Genomic DNA, 17266 nt, shown 5'->3' with positions numbered 1-17266 from the left:
TCTCTCTTTCTCATGTGGATGGCCTTAGTGCATTTCCTGTGTTTTTCACACGCTGCACACAACACACACAAGGCAACAGGATGTTTAGCTAACAGAGGCATCCCTTGCTTGGTCCAATCAGGGTCATCACAATTCTCTTTAGGATGGTAAACAAGCTAACATTCTTTTATTGCCAACAAGCAACCTCAGAATAAAGGACGCGTTTAGCTCAACACTAACCTCATTCAGCAGAGTCCAACACAAATATAACATTGATCAACTTTCAGGAAGATGGTTGAGATGATTTGCAGGTCATAGTTTGATGTGATTTGTGTCCGGCCATATTTCTTAATTTTTTAGTGAATATTTTAGCACTTACACTCATTTTACAAACTTATTCAGCTTATTATTGGATTTGACTAGTTATTATATTTATGAACTTGAGACCTTTAATTTCTGAATTAGGACTTGGAAATACATAAATTAAAGCTTATGTGTGACTTTGACATGAATCGTAATTTGTCAGTGTAGACCTGTATAGGTTTGGAACTGACAGTGACACTTATTTTGAGTGGCTGTTTGCAGATAATAAACAGAATGTGATGAACTGGCAAATTTTTTAATTCACAAACAAACATATGTACATGACAGAATGGGGTATGATATATTTCAACATAGAAAATTCATTGACTTGACGGTCCCTCACCATGATGAGGGATAAACTTATGTAGCTCACGATAAAGTAAACATTTCTCCATGGCCGCTTTTATTCAAGATACAGTAGTATGGAAGATTCATAATGGACCATGATGACTAGAATCAGATGACGACCTCAAAACACAGGTGATGTGATCACCAGCTCCCAGCAGCACAGGCAGCCTCTGGTCACAAGAGAGGAGAAGTGAAGGCCTTTCTTTGTACAGCAACTATGGAAAGGAAGTTGTGTGTCTGCGTAGTTGCTGCCATACAGTCTGCAGAGATCTCATCCATTGAGAAAGACCAGAGATGGCTGATGAGTTATCTGAACTGATCTTGATCTAATCTGAGGATCCTCTGCCTTATATTTGGTGTACCTCCTTTCCTTGTCTCGGTTAGTTACTTTATCCAAAGTTCCTGCGATTTTTGTTGATGTGTGCACTTGGGGTTTTCACTGCGGTAAAATGTTACCTCTCTCCATTCCTAAAAACACACCTGTAGGGCTTCCAGACAGGTTCCTCTCCAGGTTAGCTGTGAGACACATTGGACAATGCCAGTGGACTTTTGGCAATCTGGACCAAGAGGTGTGGCTTAAACAAGAGGTGCTGATTTTTAAAGGCCTGGCAGCTGAACACAACAATGCATACCTATGATTAGTGTGGGCCTGGCCTTGGAAGCCTGCAACTTTTAGGCACGCTAATTGCAGGGTGGCGAGTAGAAAAGGTGTAGTGGCTGGAGGGGAAGGAAGTGTGAGGGCCTTCAGGCATGTTTGACTATGTGCTGTGAACTCTCTCTCTCTCTCTCTCTCTCTCTCTGTCTCTCTGACTGTGTGTGTATATGCATATGACCAGCGTGGAATTAAAGATGCAAACATTTATTATATTGCTGAACCGTCCTCGGAATACTGACAGAGGGGATTTTCTTTTTCAAAATGTTGTTTCAAGAGTGTCTTAGAAGATAGATGGATGTGGTTAACTAGATGAGTAAAGTGTGTCAACCTTAAAGAGCCGGTCTTGTGACCATGCACAAGGATGTTGATTCAGATGGAAGGTCAATATGGCTGCAAAGCCCTTGAGAGAAGCACATCTCTGGAATTGTCTATGTTCTGTAAATGGCCAGAATGTGAACTATGCGAGCATCCAAAAACCACACTGGAGGTTGTTGTACAAGGAAATAAGTTAAATGCTATGCTTATGCTTAGAATTAACAGAAATCAAATGTGTAGTACTGTACTTTAAATAAAGATTTTGTTGTATACTGTATGTTGAATATCTTTTAACTTATTAGATATTACATGTATTGAGGCTAAGACAGTCATTCACTTTACTTTCGATTCGCTGTTATGTTTAGAAGTAGGCTTGATTGCAGTTAGCGTTTAAGATCTCTGACGTCTCAACTGCAAAAATGGGAAACCAAATTGGTTTCAGTCGCAGTTAGGTTTTTCAGTGCTCGAGACTCTGTTTCTTCGTATTGTTTGTGTGTTGTGCGTGGGCTTGATTGAAACCTGATCTAGCTGGGGAAGCTGTGTTTAGGGTGAGGTGGACAGGCCTTTGTTGGTGCCTGAGGGGTGTTTATTTGGGCGGCTTCAGTTGGCTTCCCTGTAATCATCATCCAGCCCCACAGGATAGAAGGGATTAATGAATATGTTGGAGGGGAAGTTACAGATGACTATTTACCATTCTCATGGGGATGAGAAGGAACAGTATGAGAGACACAGTGAAGAAAAAGTTTCAGTGAATGTGTGTGCGTGTATGGGCACCCGCATGCATGTGCAAGCGTTTGTGTACATTTACATATAGAAGACAGGAGAGGAAAGAAACAGATCCTTTCTATTATCGCAATCTCGTGTTTGTTTTTATTGCAATGAACTTAAACATTTTTTTTTTTCTTGCTGAAACTTAAATGAGAAGATTAGTACTACTGTCTTGACTTTATGGCATACACGAAGCAACCACCAGCAGCCAGTTAGCTAGCTAGCTTAGCACAAAGAGTGGAAACAGGGGGAAACAGCTAGCCCTGACAAAAAATTGTGCAGGACATAACCCCCCATAAAACCACATTGTGATGTTTATACACTAAAGTTTTTGTGCAGATTAAACAAAGGTGCTGATTGGTGGATTTTGTTATCTTTTGACAGGGCCAAGCTAGCTTTTAGTTTCCAGGGTCTGTGTTAAGCTCAGTTAACAGGCTGCCCTGGGTGACTTCATATTTACCATACAAACATGAGAGTAGTTCGGAACTTCTCATTTAACTCTCAACAAGAAAGCAAATAAGTGTATTTTCCAATATGTCTAACTATTCCTTTAAGTAACACACCAAAGACATTTAGTGGTTATTAAAAGACATTAATGGGTTTTTTTTCTTCTACGAGACAAAGATGAAAAGACGACAATTAATTGGTTGTTTTCACTGTAATGTTTCTTTTCCACATTAAAGGAGATGGAATCAATGAGTGCAAAACTGTGACTCAGACCTGACTCCTCATGTTACCCTTTAGGAGAGTATTCAGATATCTTCCCTGTTCCCAAAACATCCCATCACTCTAAACAGCCTACACACACATACACACATTTTGCAATGAAAATCAAGTAACAATAAGCCCCCCCGTCCCGTCCTCCGCCTCAGCTGTGTAGACCCCATCCCCGTCCCTCTCTTTCTCTCCCCTATGGCCTCCTCCACTTAATCCTCCCGCTCATCTGGGAACCACCAGCACCCCTCCATGAAGAGACGCATTGTGCCCAGATTATTTGATTGTTTTCAGATGTTGAAGCTTTCCTACACAAAAGGGGAAGAACAGGGTTTGTCCAGAAGCCCTAGGCTACTTGGCCAATGGATGGACACACAGGGAGGAGGGGGAAAAGAAGGGATCGGCGCGGGGCTCAGGGAACGGACACACGAGTCAGGAAGTGACCCCTGCAATGCCAGATTACAAACAATGTGCTCTCTCAACTTCTGCAGTCCTCGCTGTGGAACATACCACTTCTGTGGCTGCCAAAGGGGTGGTGCTTGTAGGAGGAAGGAAGGATGGTTTCAGCCCTCTCTCTCTCTCTCTCTCTCTCTCTCTTCTTCTCTCCTTAATGCTGCATCCATTCAGTGAGTGGCGGAGGGAGTAGGTGGGGTGGGGGTAGTCGGGCCAGGAAGGCACTTCACTGATGAAAAGTCGCCACATGGAAATGGATGAGAAGTGGGCTCGGAGGGCAGGGGGGTGGGGGGGTGGGGGGGTGGAGGGGGAGATGAGTAGGCGAAGGGCGGGAATTGGCTTGTGCTACCAGCAGACATGAACGAGGATGTAAAGGGGAAGAAAGGGAGGGAGGTGAGGGATGGGAGACAAGGAAGGAGAAAGAGGATAACGATAGCAATGGGGAATGCAAGAATAGGGGAAGTAAGCATAACGGTGAGGGAGGAACACCAAAGAGTAATGGTCTGATTCAGAGCTTGTCAAGCATGGAGTCCCGTGCCTGTGAAATAGCATGTAACACACAACCTTCTTCTCTGTCTGATGGTGGAATAGTGTGGAAGGGAAGCAGCGTGTTAACACTGAATGGAGCTTTTGTTCTGGGGTTGTTGTGCCTTTACATTTGATCCAGCTTGCAGATGAAGCTGACTTTGCATGAGGCAAACATCAACATGAGGTGCAATCCTCTCTCTCATCAATCCATCCATCTATCCATCTATCCATCCCATTTTCCCGCATTTGTCTCCCAGCAACCCCTTTTATCCCCTTAACTTGCCCACATCACCCTTGAGAAGAGGTGGCTTTTGTCACGGTCTTCCTATCTGTGGTGCGTTTGTTCTCGTGAAAACTACCTGGTGTTTTCTGTTTTATTCTTGTAAAGTCTAGAGAGAAAAGAACCTATAAGCAAATCTTCTGATAAATGAAAGGAAAAACCCGAATGGGGACACACATATACACACACACACACACACACGCACACACACACACACACTCCACCCCCGTCTGCACTGTCATGTGTGACTCACAGTGCATCGCAGCACCGTATGAACTTCAAAAAGAGGCTGGCTGTACATTCACAGTGTATTCAACCCCTGCTCTTTAAATAGCTCAGCCTCCTCCAAACAGAAAAATCCATACATTAAAAATGACTGAATCATACAAGAATTAAAGAGGCAGAGAACATCTTTTCATATAATGCAGCGCACGACGGCAGCACTGCACAGACAATGCTAGTTTGTCTTGATTCAAGCCTACGTGTATTCATGTGAGCGAGGTAACACATGTATGTGCAGAGAATATGTTAAGTATGTACTATATCTGCATTGTGCATGGATTTATGTGGGTGGGTGTGTTTAGCAGAATGTTAATGAGGTGATGTTTGTTCACATTTGGTTGTCATGTTGCTTTTTTCTTTTTTTAAATGTCAACATATACACATAGTTATACTGTGTGATCACCTGTAAGTGCTCATATGCACACATGTACATGCCTACACTTGCTGTATTTGTGATTGAGCATAATGTGTAATAATGCTGAACTCTGTGATGTTTGTCTAAATGTGTCCATGTGTGTCTGTATGTGTGTGTCTGTGTGTGTGTGTGTGTGTGTGTGTGTGTGTGTGTGTGTGTGTGTGTGTGTGTGTGTGTGTGTGTGTGTGTGTGTGTGTGTGTGTGTGTGTTTGTTCTGGAATGCACCTGGCCTGATAGGCAGGCAGAGGAATGCTGAATACTGTCTCTCGCCCAGGGAGGCAGGGCTGGAATGTGGCCCAGGCCCTATTCTTCTCTCCACTGCACAGCACAGGAGAACTTCAGGTTCACACACACATATATACACACACACACACATGGTTGCACATCCACCGAGTCCAAAGGCCTGGTTCTGCTCACAGCCAAGGTTCCACGTGCATCTGTGGTGTGGTGTGTGAATATGTGTGTGTGTTGGTGGGTTGGGGGTGTAAAAGTGCTTTCCTACCCATGAGTGTGTGTGTGCACGCATGTGCTTGAATGAACAAACTTCTCTAGAGTGCAACCTGAGAGCAATTAATTTTTCCTTTCGAGCAGGAGCTGTGTAATTTTCATTGCTTCACGCATTGTTATTAAGTCGTTCCATGGTGCTGCAAATTCCAACCAACAAAGTGAGCTTACTGCTCCTTTTAAAACTTGCCAGATCTGCTGCCCCTTCACTTCAACCCCCTCGAATCCCAATACACTCCACTGAAGGTTGAGTCCTTAACACACAGCATCTGAGTAACCCAGTCAGTGTCATGTCATTTTATTACATGGCACACAAATTTAGACTTTAGATGCAACCACCAGGGAGATTTTGAGTTGCATTATCTATCATGTCCACATCGTAGAGTTAACCTTAAATATTATATACAGCAAACTATGTAAAAAAGGGATTTACCAAAGTAGTATCAAAAGTAAACAAGGATATAACTTTCATTTTGAAGTATGTCAGCATTTTCCTCTCCTCCTGCTGCGGTGTGCTATATATGAAATGCTATCCATTCTCTCCTTGGCCCTTCAAGCTGCCTCTGGCCTGAGCTCACTACGTAGCACTCAGATCAAAGAGTTAATTAAAGAGCCTAGGAAGTATGGGGGAAGTTGGCCTCTATGGTTTATATGTCTGTCACCCGCCAGCACACATGCAGACTGGAAAACTAGGTCTCTTAATTGATTGGGAGTAATTAGTCTGTTTCCTACAGCGGGTATGGCTTTTCAGAGTCCTGACACATTTGACTATCATGATGAAGTTCAGCTCTCTAAAGAGCCAAATACATGAAAATATGTTTGCATGGATTTGTCCAGAAAATGGAGTCAGTTTAACACAACTATTACTCTTTCCTGTAACCATTATCAAAAACCACAGACACTTGGTTTCTGTAAGTTTGACCACTTGGGAATCACAATACCACAAAACCAATCACATGCTTTCAGTCAAAAGTCCCTTTAGAGAGAGGAAGACAGCAGTTGTGCACTCCAAATTCACCAAAGTTTGTTTTCATTTTTTTTAGAGGAACTATATAAAAAAAAAAAAAAAAAGACGATCCGCATAGTGCTGTCATTCAGAGCCAATTTACTGCATGGCAGTCTTGAGACTTGCAGAGCCAATTGATTTTTGCATTGCCTTTTTGATCTCTTACACAGCGCCAGGATCTCTGGACTGTTTTCTCAAATGGGACAAATAAACAGGGTCAGTGTGTTTATTTGAAATGGGGAGAGGGAAGGAGAATTGCAGAATACAAGAGGGAAAGGAGGAGAAAAAAAAGGATGTGGGGTGAGGGTGAATGGACGAAAGAGGAGGATGAAGGGGTAAAAGTGGTGGGAGTAATTCTACTATTAGAGCCTGTTGCATTGACTCTGACCGTGGCCTGAAAGCCAAATCAAAGCATTTCCATTCACAGTGAAAGTGGCTTTATGTGGGCTGACAGTAGCATTGGGCTGTATGACAGAGCCCTGATGTCACACGGAGACAGTTTCTTCTTAACACTGCTGCCTACTCTTTTAGTTTCTAATGATTTTCACTTGTTTACATTAGATTGTTTATTGTTTATATATTCAAAGGCCTATACTTTATTTATCTGTCTCTACATGTTAGTGTTTGCAGATGAATAAGGTTTATGTAGTAAACATCAGCCTATACATGTATGTAATTGTACCTGAGCTAGTGTGCCTGTATGCACTTGTGATGGATTGTTTGCACATGTGAAAGTAGAAAGGCATCACGTGTAACCATGTAGGTGTGTGAATGAACAAGCAGCAGCCCTGTTGCTAGGTGAAATTTGAACTGCTTCATTGTCAGTGGTTTCTTTTGGTCTATACTGCCACCGAGTGGGTGATTTCAGCAATGCAAATGGTGTTCCTCCTGCAACACAATGCAATGGGAATGTATTCCAGTTTTTTGTTTTAGTTAAGCTCTTTTCTACAAGCACGCCAAGTAGAGACTGAGTCATGCCAAAGACCAAAGAGAGGTTGTAAGTCAATGAAACTGTATGACTAATGTTAGTATAAGTGATGCCTATTAGAGTATTGTGCATTGGTATTAGGTTTAAGGCCATAATTTGACACAAAAATATCCATGCTAATCCAAGGGCAAGAGAAGTCTGAAACATGGCCCAAAGGCAGGACAAGACAGCAAGCCCTAGATTACCAAAAGGTTCTTATCCACAGAATACAACAAAACTGAGTATACTCTTCACAAAATGGTCAATGATTCAAAACTGTGTCATCTTACAACAACTGTGTCATTTTCAAGTTGAAGTGTTGGATATTTGATCTTATATATAATTAAACAAACAGGTTAGATGTTGAAAGTACAGGCCCCAAAGTACAACAGCAATGCAACAAAAGTGAGTACAGCTGTGATTTCCAATTGAGGTTAATCGCATGAGCAAGGTTGTAAAAGGACCTGTTAACAACACAGCTTTCTCAACCACATTGGTTAGGAAGCATAAGAAGGGCTATACTACCAATAACAGAAGGCGTCTCAAAGAACGACAACATGCACAATTCACTGTTTACAAAAAATTGCATTGGCAAACAGATGGGTAAGTGCCTCTGACTTGGCACAAAGATTATCTACTGAGATTGGTGTTTCTGTGACTGATCAGACAGTGCGAAGGACATTGCATGAAGTCAGCCTCTACGGATGATGTCCAAGAAGAAAACCATCGCTCTGAAAACGCTATAAAACTGCAAGATTAAACTTTGCCAAAGAACATGAAAAGAAGCCCGACGAATGTTGGCAGCACATTCTTTGGTCAGATGAAACCAAAATAAATTTGTTTGGATCAGATGGGATCCAGCATGTTGGGTGTGGACCTGGCCAGGACAGCCAGAGTGACTGCATAACACCAACTGTGAAACACGGAGGTGGGAGTGTGCTGATATGAGGCTGCAAAAGGTGAAGGAGAGATGACATCTCTAGATGGCACTATGATTGCAAGCTTGAATACCCAGAGACTGAATGTAAAGAGACCAGTCTCAAGTGGCTTGATCCCAAGTGCACTGCAAAAATCACAAGAAAAGTCAAGCAATAGAACAATATAACACCTTTTGGATTATTTTAAGGTGGAAGGTAGAGCAATGAATCCTTCCCAGCCAAGATCAGCTAAAATAAATCATCTGTTAAGAATGGAACAACATCTCTCCACGTTTGTGGAAGACCCATATCATCCATGATATGCTTGCAAAGATCAAATCTGTCATCAAGGCAGACATAGGATAAGAATGGAATCTCCCTAATGAAGGGTATAATAATATGGACCTTTCATTACTGTTTAATTAGTCAAGCATTTTTCAAATGAATTGTCTTCATTCTTTTTTGGGCTTTGGTTATAAACAAGAACATTTTCTGTGAAATAAGTGTGGTTAGCATCCCCTTGTGGATAATAATGTTATGTTCAAGAAACTGGTCTCTGCCCAAAATATGAGCTGATGCTCTCTTCTATTAGACTGCTCTATTGTATGGCAGCATGGGTTGATTGATAATGTTTAGTTTGCCAGATCATTTCTGTTAAAATATAAGGCAAGCAAATTTTTATTATTTTTGGAACTGTCAACAAATCCAATGAAAAGACCAAACCAACAATGCCTTCCAACAAGTACATCTTTCATTGCTTCACAAGTTCCCCAGTCTGTCTGTGGGATGCAGCCCAAGCTCATTTCTTTCTTTTGAACAGATAAATCTTTAAAAGTGGGTCATAGATATATAGTTTCATTTTTTAAAAAGGCATCAGTAATTTCCTAAAAGAACTGGGCACTGTAGTTTTAAGCAAATTATACTAAAACAGGAGTATAAACTGCCTGTATGGGGACTTTTTCAACTGAGGATTAATACGCATTTAATGCTCTTGTGAGTATTTACAGCTGCAGCTGCTACAGGATGGAGTATGTGAGACTAACTCAAAACAGAAAATACAGCGCTCACATTCATTGTAATGAAGGATCAAGATACCCAGTACAACAGTGTGGCTAACTCATGTGTTTTCAATAGTTTTTGAATAAAAATTGAAGTCTGAGTTAAAGTCCTGAAAGCAAAGGTTCAGTACAGTATGTTTTATAGTGCAAATTGTACTCCATGGTGCATTCATGGGTGTTAGGAACTATGTATTGTTTATACACTTTATTGCTCCATTGACTTTTCACCAATGTGTATTGCTTGTCATCTAAGGTACTATAACGTGAACAAACGCACCCCAAAGCTGTTGCAAAATGTTTCCACCATTGACTCAAAACATTATGAGTATACAGCAATTCAGAAACTGTTGAAAGCCTGAACTCAGTGTATCTCAAAGAACATGGTTCCCTTACTAATTTGACTATTCATTCATTTAAGTCAGTTTTTAAGCAAATAATGGTGAAAAGTGTTTATATTTGCACATTTCGCACTCTCAAAAGAGAAAAGTTGAGACTTTTCTTTGTCATGTGACATTTTAACTCATTTTACGGTTTTGAACTTATCGTTTTTTTTTTTTTTTTTTACTTTTTTGTTTCGTAAACTGAACCACCATTATTTTGCAACCATTATTATTAGTTAGACTCCCGTGTCCACTGTGAGAAGGGTTACAGGTTAAAGGTTAAAAGAAAAAGGTCAAAAGAAAAAGGTCATTTCCTGTCTGCCCACCAGTAGGCACTGTTCCTCCGCCCAACCTGCACAGGTGTAACTTATTTCTTTAAGTTTGTTCAGTTTCTGTACCCTACAGAATAGACAGGGATTTACAAATTGTAGATAATGGTTAAGATTAAGTTTAGCGATATTATCCGTCACCATAGGTTACAAATGTTGAATCTACCTTAACTTAGCTGCACCGCCCGGACAGCACCCTTAAGTCGTCACAATGAACATCGCGACATTCAAGCGCATCGAAGGAAGCCGTCTACGAAAGGATGAAAGGATGAAGATAGCAACAAAGTGCCATTAAATACAGGAAAATAAAGACACATTTTGGAGAAAGACTTTTTTAAACCAAAGAAATCGGCCCCCCCCCCGCGTCGTAGTCCATGAGGGAAGAGGAAGAGCCTAGCACGGGATTCCAAGTTAGCCAGATCATCCACCAGCTGGGGTAAGTTTTAATTGGCTTCACCTGTTGTGTTTAATCTGTGTATGGATTGTCTGCCTCGGTGATACTCTGCTGTTGACTGTGAAAAAAGGGTTATATGTATTTATGCTTGGCTGCACTCGCTGTGGTCTCCTCTTTCTCGGCTTTATGAAACTTGGTTTTATGAAATACAGGCTAACTGAAGTTAGACTTTTCATACTAGTCCCTGCTTTTTAGAGCATCCTTTATGTCTTGGGTTTGTCACTGGCATTACCTTGATACCGGTGCTTAGGTCAGCTAAGATTAGCAGGGTTGTGTGTTTGATAACACATTTTGTATCATTGTGGTCATAGTTGTGTGTGTGTGTGGGTGTAATAAAAATGTTTGTTGTAGTAGTTTCTGGCAGGCATCATGCTACTTGTTGTAGGTGGCACTTAAGGCACATATTCAGTTATGGTATGGGATTATTTCATCAACATAATATAACTGGATGAAGCTCACTTATGGCTGCTCATGTGAGGATTTGCAGCTTTTGTCAGATGCATATCACAAAATGGAACACCTGGGTTTTTTTTTATTAAATAGTGTTGAAGGCTCTGAAGCTGTGAACGTTTTGTAGATTGATATGTTAATAATCAATAGATTGACTTACAGCAGTGGCTGAATGTATCCAGTTTTCTATTAGATTCTGTGCTAGATTTCTGTGTTAGATTTTTGGAACTAGCATGACATCCACTAGCTAAAAAATAACTAGTTAAATATCTAAGCTCAGCTATGCTAGCTGTTTTTAGCTTTATTTATGACAATTAAATGGAAACAAGAAAAAGCAATTGAAATTGCAATTGAAATTTAAAAACTGCTATCCACAAGGAAGAACTATTCAATTAAAGCCATGGGAAAGTTGGGAAATGATGCATCTCATTTCTGTAATCTGTCCTTTTGAAAATGAAACACTCTCAGCATGTTTGGAGGATAACATTTATACATTTTGAGTAGATTTTGAGTACTTGAATTGGCCTGACGGGTGAATTTTTGTTGCAAAAGTGAATAATATGACATTCAGTCACTGTCTTTATGACAGTTATAGGCCCAGGCTGATGTTATATCTTTCATTTTCTGTTTATGTAACTGGACCTCGCCTGCACCTAATTGCACATGCTGTGTCTCATGTTTCACAAACAAGATATAAAGCGCAGTAGTAGCCCTTAAGCTAATGATTTGAGACTTTTCCATCTTTGCCTTTCTGTCTGCTTTTGTCTGTTGGTTAAACATTACTTTTGTTAATGGACCAGTGTGTAGGATTAAGTGACATCTAGCGGTGATGTTTCAGACTGCAACCAACTGAATACCCTGTGAGCACTATAGGAGCATGGTGAGCACTAGGGATCCATGGAATAGGACTCACTCACTATATATCTGTATGGAGGGCTCATTCTAATGAAAACACAGAAATGATTAGTTTCAGGTCATTAATACAAACATAATTATGAATATCATATTCCATTATATTCTATATTCTGGCAAAGGATCCCTCTATATCCTCCACACTGGCCCTTTAAGATCAGCTGTGATGAACCATAATATAATTGTTTTTTAAATGTAGGATAATGTAGTGGTTATCGGAAAATACTAGCAAAACGTAGCTCTTTCATTTTTTTGTACTTTGCAGCAGTATATTAATACATGGGCATCATAACATATTTGATACATTAACAACTTCTACCAGATTATATTTTTTAAACTTCTTTGTGAAGCACTGCTTCATTGTTCCAACATGGACGGATAAGATTTGAGATTTCTTTTTATGTTTTTATACAGATTAATCAGTTCAGTTGAGATGTGAAGCATTATATGAAGAGCTCCCCAACGTACAGTGGCAATACACAGATACAAATAAGAGAGAAGAGAGACGGAGAGAAAGATGACTTTATCAGAGATGTGCACATGTTTACAGAGGGTGAGAAAAACTTAGTTTGAATTGTTTAATGGATACCAAACCCCCACCCTAACATGTAAAGCACACATCTGTCTCCTCAAGGCGTGTCACCAGCGCTTTGATCACTCTGATGTGTTCATCCTGTTGCCATGAAGGGATGAGTGTCATTGTCATTTAACACACCCCTTGGGAAAGGAAAACAGCATTGAATCCCAGATATTTATATGTTGAAAGACACATGCACATGCATTAATTCCACCATCAGCGCCGTCAGTTTGTGGCATCTTGGCAAAACATTTGTCCATCGCATCAACATCTGGCATCACAATTATGCTAAACAACAACTTTGTAAGAACATCCCAACTTCCCCTGCAGTGTCAAGTATGTGTTTTTCCATGTATACTTTGTCAGCTTGATGAGTGAGTTTTGGTGAATTCCTTTTGGACTTGATAACCTTGGAGTTAAGGAGGGTGAGGAGCAACATGCCAGATGCAGAGTAACAGTGGCATTCAGTAAAGATGTGGAGGAAAATGTAACCAGGTGAACTATTTATAGAGGAGGTGCAGACAGGACTGTTAAATGCTGCCTGTTATCTGCGAGTCCTCTTTGATATTTGAGTCATCCCACATCAACAACATTCTGCTTTTATTCTCAGGTTTCCTTTTTGGTTTTTGCTTGAGCTCGAGGTTACAGAGGTTATTACTCTGCAGAATGCTGCTTCTGAGTGTTTTAGTAGTATAATGTTAGCACCCTTAATGATGGTAGATGCCACAAATAGAAATATTGTTTTTAGTTGTGAGAGCTGTAAAGAAAAGAGGACCATTTCCTTTTTTAAGATTTTATTGGCGATAATTAATTTTTTTTTTTCCAGTCTGCTCTCTTCTGCTCATTTCCCTTCTCTTCAATTTTTGCTGATATTCAAGCAGTCCACCATCAGTAAAGAGTGAATGCATTAAGATGGCCAATAGTTCATTTAAATCGGGATGTCCTGATCAAGTGTTAATGGCCTTGATCCCAGTGAAAGTCATTTTAACATCAGGTATCTGCAGATTACAATACTGATTTGATACTTATATTGAAACAACAGCTGTAGACTACTGGATTTGGTGCAACTCATTTCTTATGAGCTTAGCGATCCAAGTAAGGTCCTTGTTCAAAATTATTAAATTGATGAGCTTAAATGATTGACATGATATGAATTAAAATCATCTGGGATAATGTGACTCCTGAAACTGATGTGGGTCCTTCTGCTAGAGAGAAGACGTGTTTTGAGTTGTTGAAACTACAAAAACACTCGGTTGGACTGTCATCAAGTGTCTCAAGAATTAATGTTAATCAGCGACAGCTGGTGTGTTTATATGATGAAATGAGAAGCTGCCGTGTGAATGTTTTGTATGCTGCTTCTCTTTGCTCATGAGAAAGAGAGAGTTAAGAGTAAGAGTATATGTATGTGTGTGTATATATATGTATGTATGTATGTATGTATGTATGTATGTATATGATTTTTCACATCAATACAATCTAATTTTCACTTGTATATGCAGCAAATGCTCGGTGTCCAGCTGTCGTAAAAGAGAGCAGCTTTGCAACAATAGGCTGAGGTGGACAAAACACAGAAAAGTGGATTGTGATCAGCTACATTTTAGTTGATACAGATCCATTACAGATCCCAGATTGGCCGAGATGCCGATCCTTAGCATTGGCTCGGGACATCTCTGGATTTAAATAACATATTGTGAGGATGTGAAATGCACAGTATGTAATTTTGTGCCAGAGCTGAATTATCTGCAGAGGTCTCCGCTCCCTCCCAAGATTGTTACTTACACAATGGCACTTTTAAACTTACTGAACAGCAGCTTGTGAAAGTGACAAGTAAAGCTCCCGTTTACCTACTTACAGTTCACCCACGCAGGTGTTTTCAATTATTTTGCTTAATTATAATTCTGCCAAGAACTGTGTGGGTGTGTACAGACTGTATTTGATTGACATCTGTCTCACTTTCCTGTTAGTTTTGTCGAGCTTTTCATGGTAGGACAACTTACACTTTTAAAAGAAATTCTTATTGCCATTTAGAAATTCATCATGTCAACCTAACACAGTTTCGACCAACTTTAATCTGAGCAGAGGTTTAATCAGCCACATTCACTGAAAGAACCTGCGAGTGTTTGTAGGGCCTTTTAGACCACACAACACCAGTTATGAGTGACACAAATGGATTATCGGTTTATGCACAACAAAAAATGTAACCACAAGTAGGCGGCAGTGAACTTAAAATCCTCCAACTTCTGCAGTAGGAGGTGCTTTGATTTAAGTTAAATTATGGTAGAGTATTTGGTTGCCAAAAAAATATGCAAATAAGCAACATTACGGTGGCAGTAGTTTGGCTTCATTGTTAAGATGGCTTTCTCAGTATGGGCAAGTATTTGTTTACTAAAAGAGATCTGAATTTCTATGAGGCCTATGTTTTATTTTGTTTACCCCTGGGGCATCAAGGCTCAAAAGCTGACATATGTTAATAGATCTGCAATTTAATTCTGAGCAATTATTTTTGTTTCATTTTTAAGCTTTTAAAATGAGTCTGGTGATGTTGTGGCGTTGTCCTCTTTATTTAAAACATCAGTGTGTGAAATCTTGTGAAAATATTAAGTTTGACAACCTTTTATATGGAGGGACTTCACAGGTGCTGATAATTCAGAACCAAGTTGATGCCAAAATTCTGATAACAAGTACTGGAGATGGGATTCTTCTGGGACTGACAAGGTTAGCATAATAACCCTACAAATGTTTTAGTATGAAATAAGGGAGGAAGAAAGGAAGGCAGACATAGTAACAACAACAACAACTTGTGGAATATTGCGGATGCAGCAAAAGGTCCACTACAACTCATGGAAAAATCATCCCAAGTGTTGTTGCGTTTGAGGCATGTCTTCAGGGTCAAGTTAAAGACAACTGAAAGCCATTGAGAGTGGCTCATAATGTTAGCAGGCTACTGTCATTATTGATCAGTCTGTCAAAACAACGTTCACTTTTTGAATTAATATTTTCACGCTATTGGTGGTATGTCATCAGTCAGTTAAACTACTGCTTACACATTAACTGTGTGTGTGTGTGTGTGTGTGTGTGTGTGTGTGTGTGTGTGTGTGTGTGTGCGCTGTGATATTGAATTGGTATCGAATTGCAATGTCATTGGTACCAACTACTAAATTTCTTGTACAATGACATCCTTACTCTGACGTGTGTGTGTTTCAGTACAGGATTGTGGGTATTGCGTAATAACTTCATAGATTCCTGCAAATCTAGTACTTATAACACGGGAAAATCTCACACACATTTATAGTCACGCCTAATAATTTCCAGCCACTGCATGCACCAGCGCAGAGAATGCGGGACTACTGGCCCGAAGCGCTACATCATACTGAGAAATTTCCACCTTGAATGACACACAACAATGGTGAAATGAGCTGCTCAATTTGTAAAATGTAGTGAGACTAGGACAAAGTAAGACCTGTAGTACCCCCCCCCCCCCCCCCCCCATTTTGAAAAATGAATTTCAGCCCCTTTTTCCGACCCAGCAGCTGCAGTTCTTGCACACATTTCCTGGCCAACAAAATAGACAAACAAGTGCTGCTGCTTTGGATTAACGAAGATTCTCAGTGCTGTAGTTGTTGTTTTCTGGTTTCCAGCTATTTAGAATAACAGGGAGTCGCTTGTTATGTGTCAGTCCTGCACATTGCCTTGAGACACGGTGTAGTGTCATGCAGACAAACTTGGTATGAGTGAACTTAATACCTGACAGTTATGTGTTAATCAGATCTGAATGAAAAAGTGTATTAAATTATTCTTTACATTCTGCAGAACTACTTGTAGTGCTTAGAGAAACCAAATAAACTGATAAATGACCATCAAAATATATTATATGACACAATTTCTGTGTAAATTCTATAGTAGTTTCATGCAGGTCTGATGATATCTGGAAGCTCTAAGTCAAAAGAATCTGGACTTCCTGTTCTGCTGTTCGGCTTGAGGACCTTGCCACTCATCAGGCTTCAAGGCCACAATAACCACAGTTGGTCTGACAATGCTGCAAAAAACAAATACACTTAAGGAACGTCTGTAGTTTCTAAACTTTAGTACCAAAGCTGTTTGGTTCCCTTAAACTCTGGATCCTTCTGTGAACATACTACCATTGCAGTGATCCAAGATGACCACTAGAGCGCACCATTGAAACTGGATGGAATAGCACTCCTCTTAGGTCTTCTATTCTCAAGATGATATTAGTAGTAACACAGCATATTATTGTACTTCATATTCACATCTTATATTATTCAGGGATTAAAACATTTTGTTTGTTGATATAGAACTGATATGTTTTACTCATTGGGTTATTGAATAAGAAAGGCAGAAAAGCAATGACTTATATTGCATGAAATGATAACTGTTAATGAGGCATGCCTTAAAGATTAGGTTTAATACAAGCATGCTGTTTTATTCCTTACACCAACTTCTATAGTGTGGGAGTTTGAACCAAATTGGTTAAAACTTCTTCAACCACAGTGGTACAGGTGATGTTCAAAAAATATTACAGATACATTGTCATGCAGAGGGGGAGGAGGGGAATCAGTTCAAAAAGAGGTTAAAAGGAAAAACAATGTGACGG

Source organism: Seriola aureovittata, chromosome 13 (genome assembly GCF_021018895.1).
Source record: "Seriola aureovittata isolate HTS-2021-v1 ecotype China chromosome 13, ASM2101889v1, whole genome shotgun sequence".
NCBI lineage: Eukaryota > Metazoa > Chordata > Actinopteri > Carangiformes > Carangidae > Seriola > Seriola aureovittata.
Note: the sequence above shows the minus strand (reverse complement) of the source record.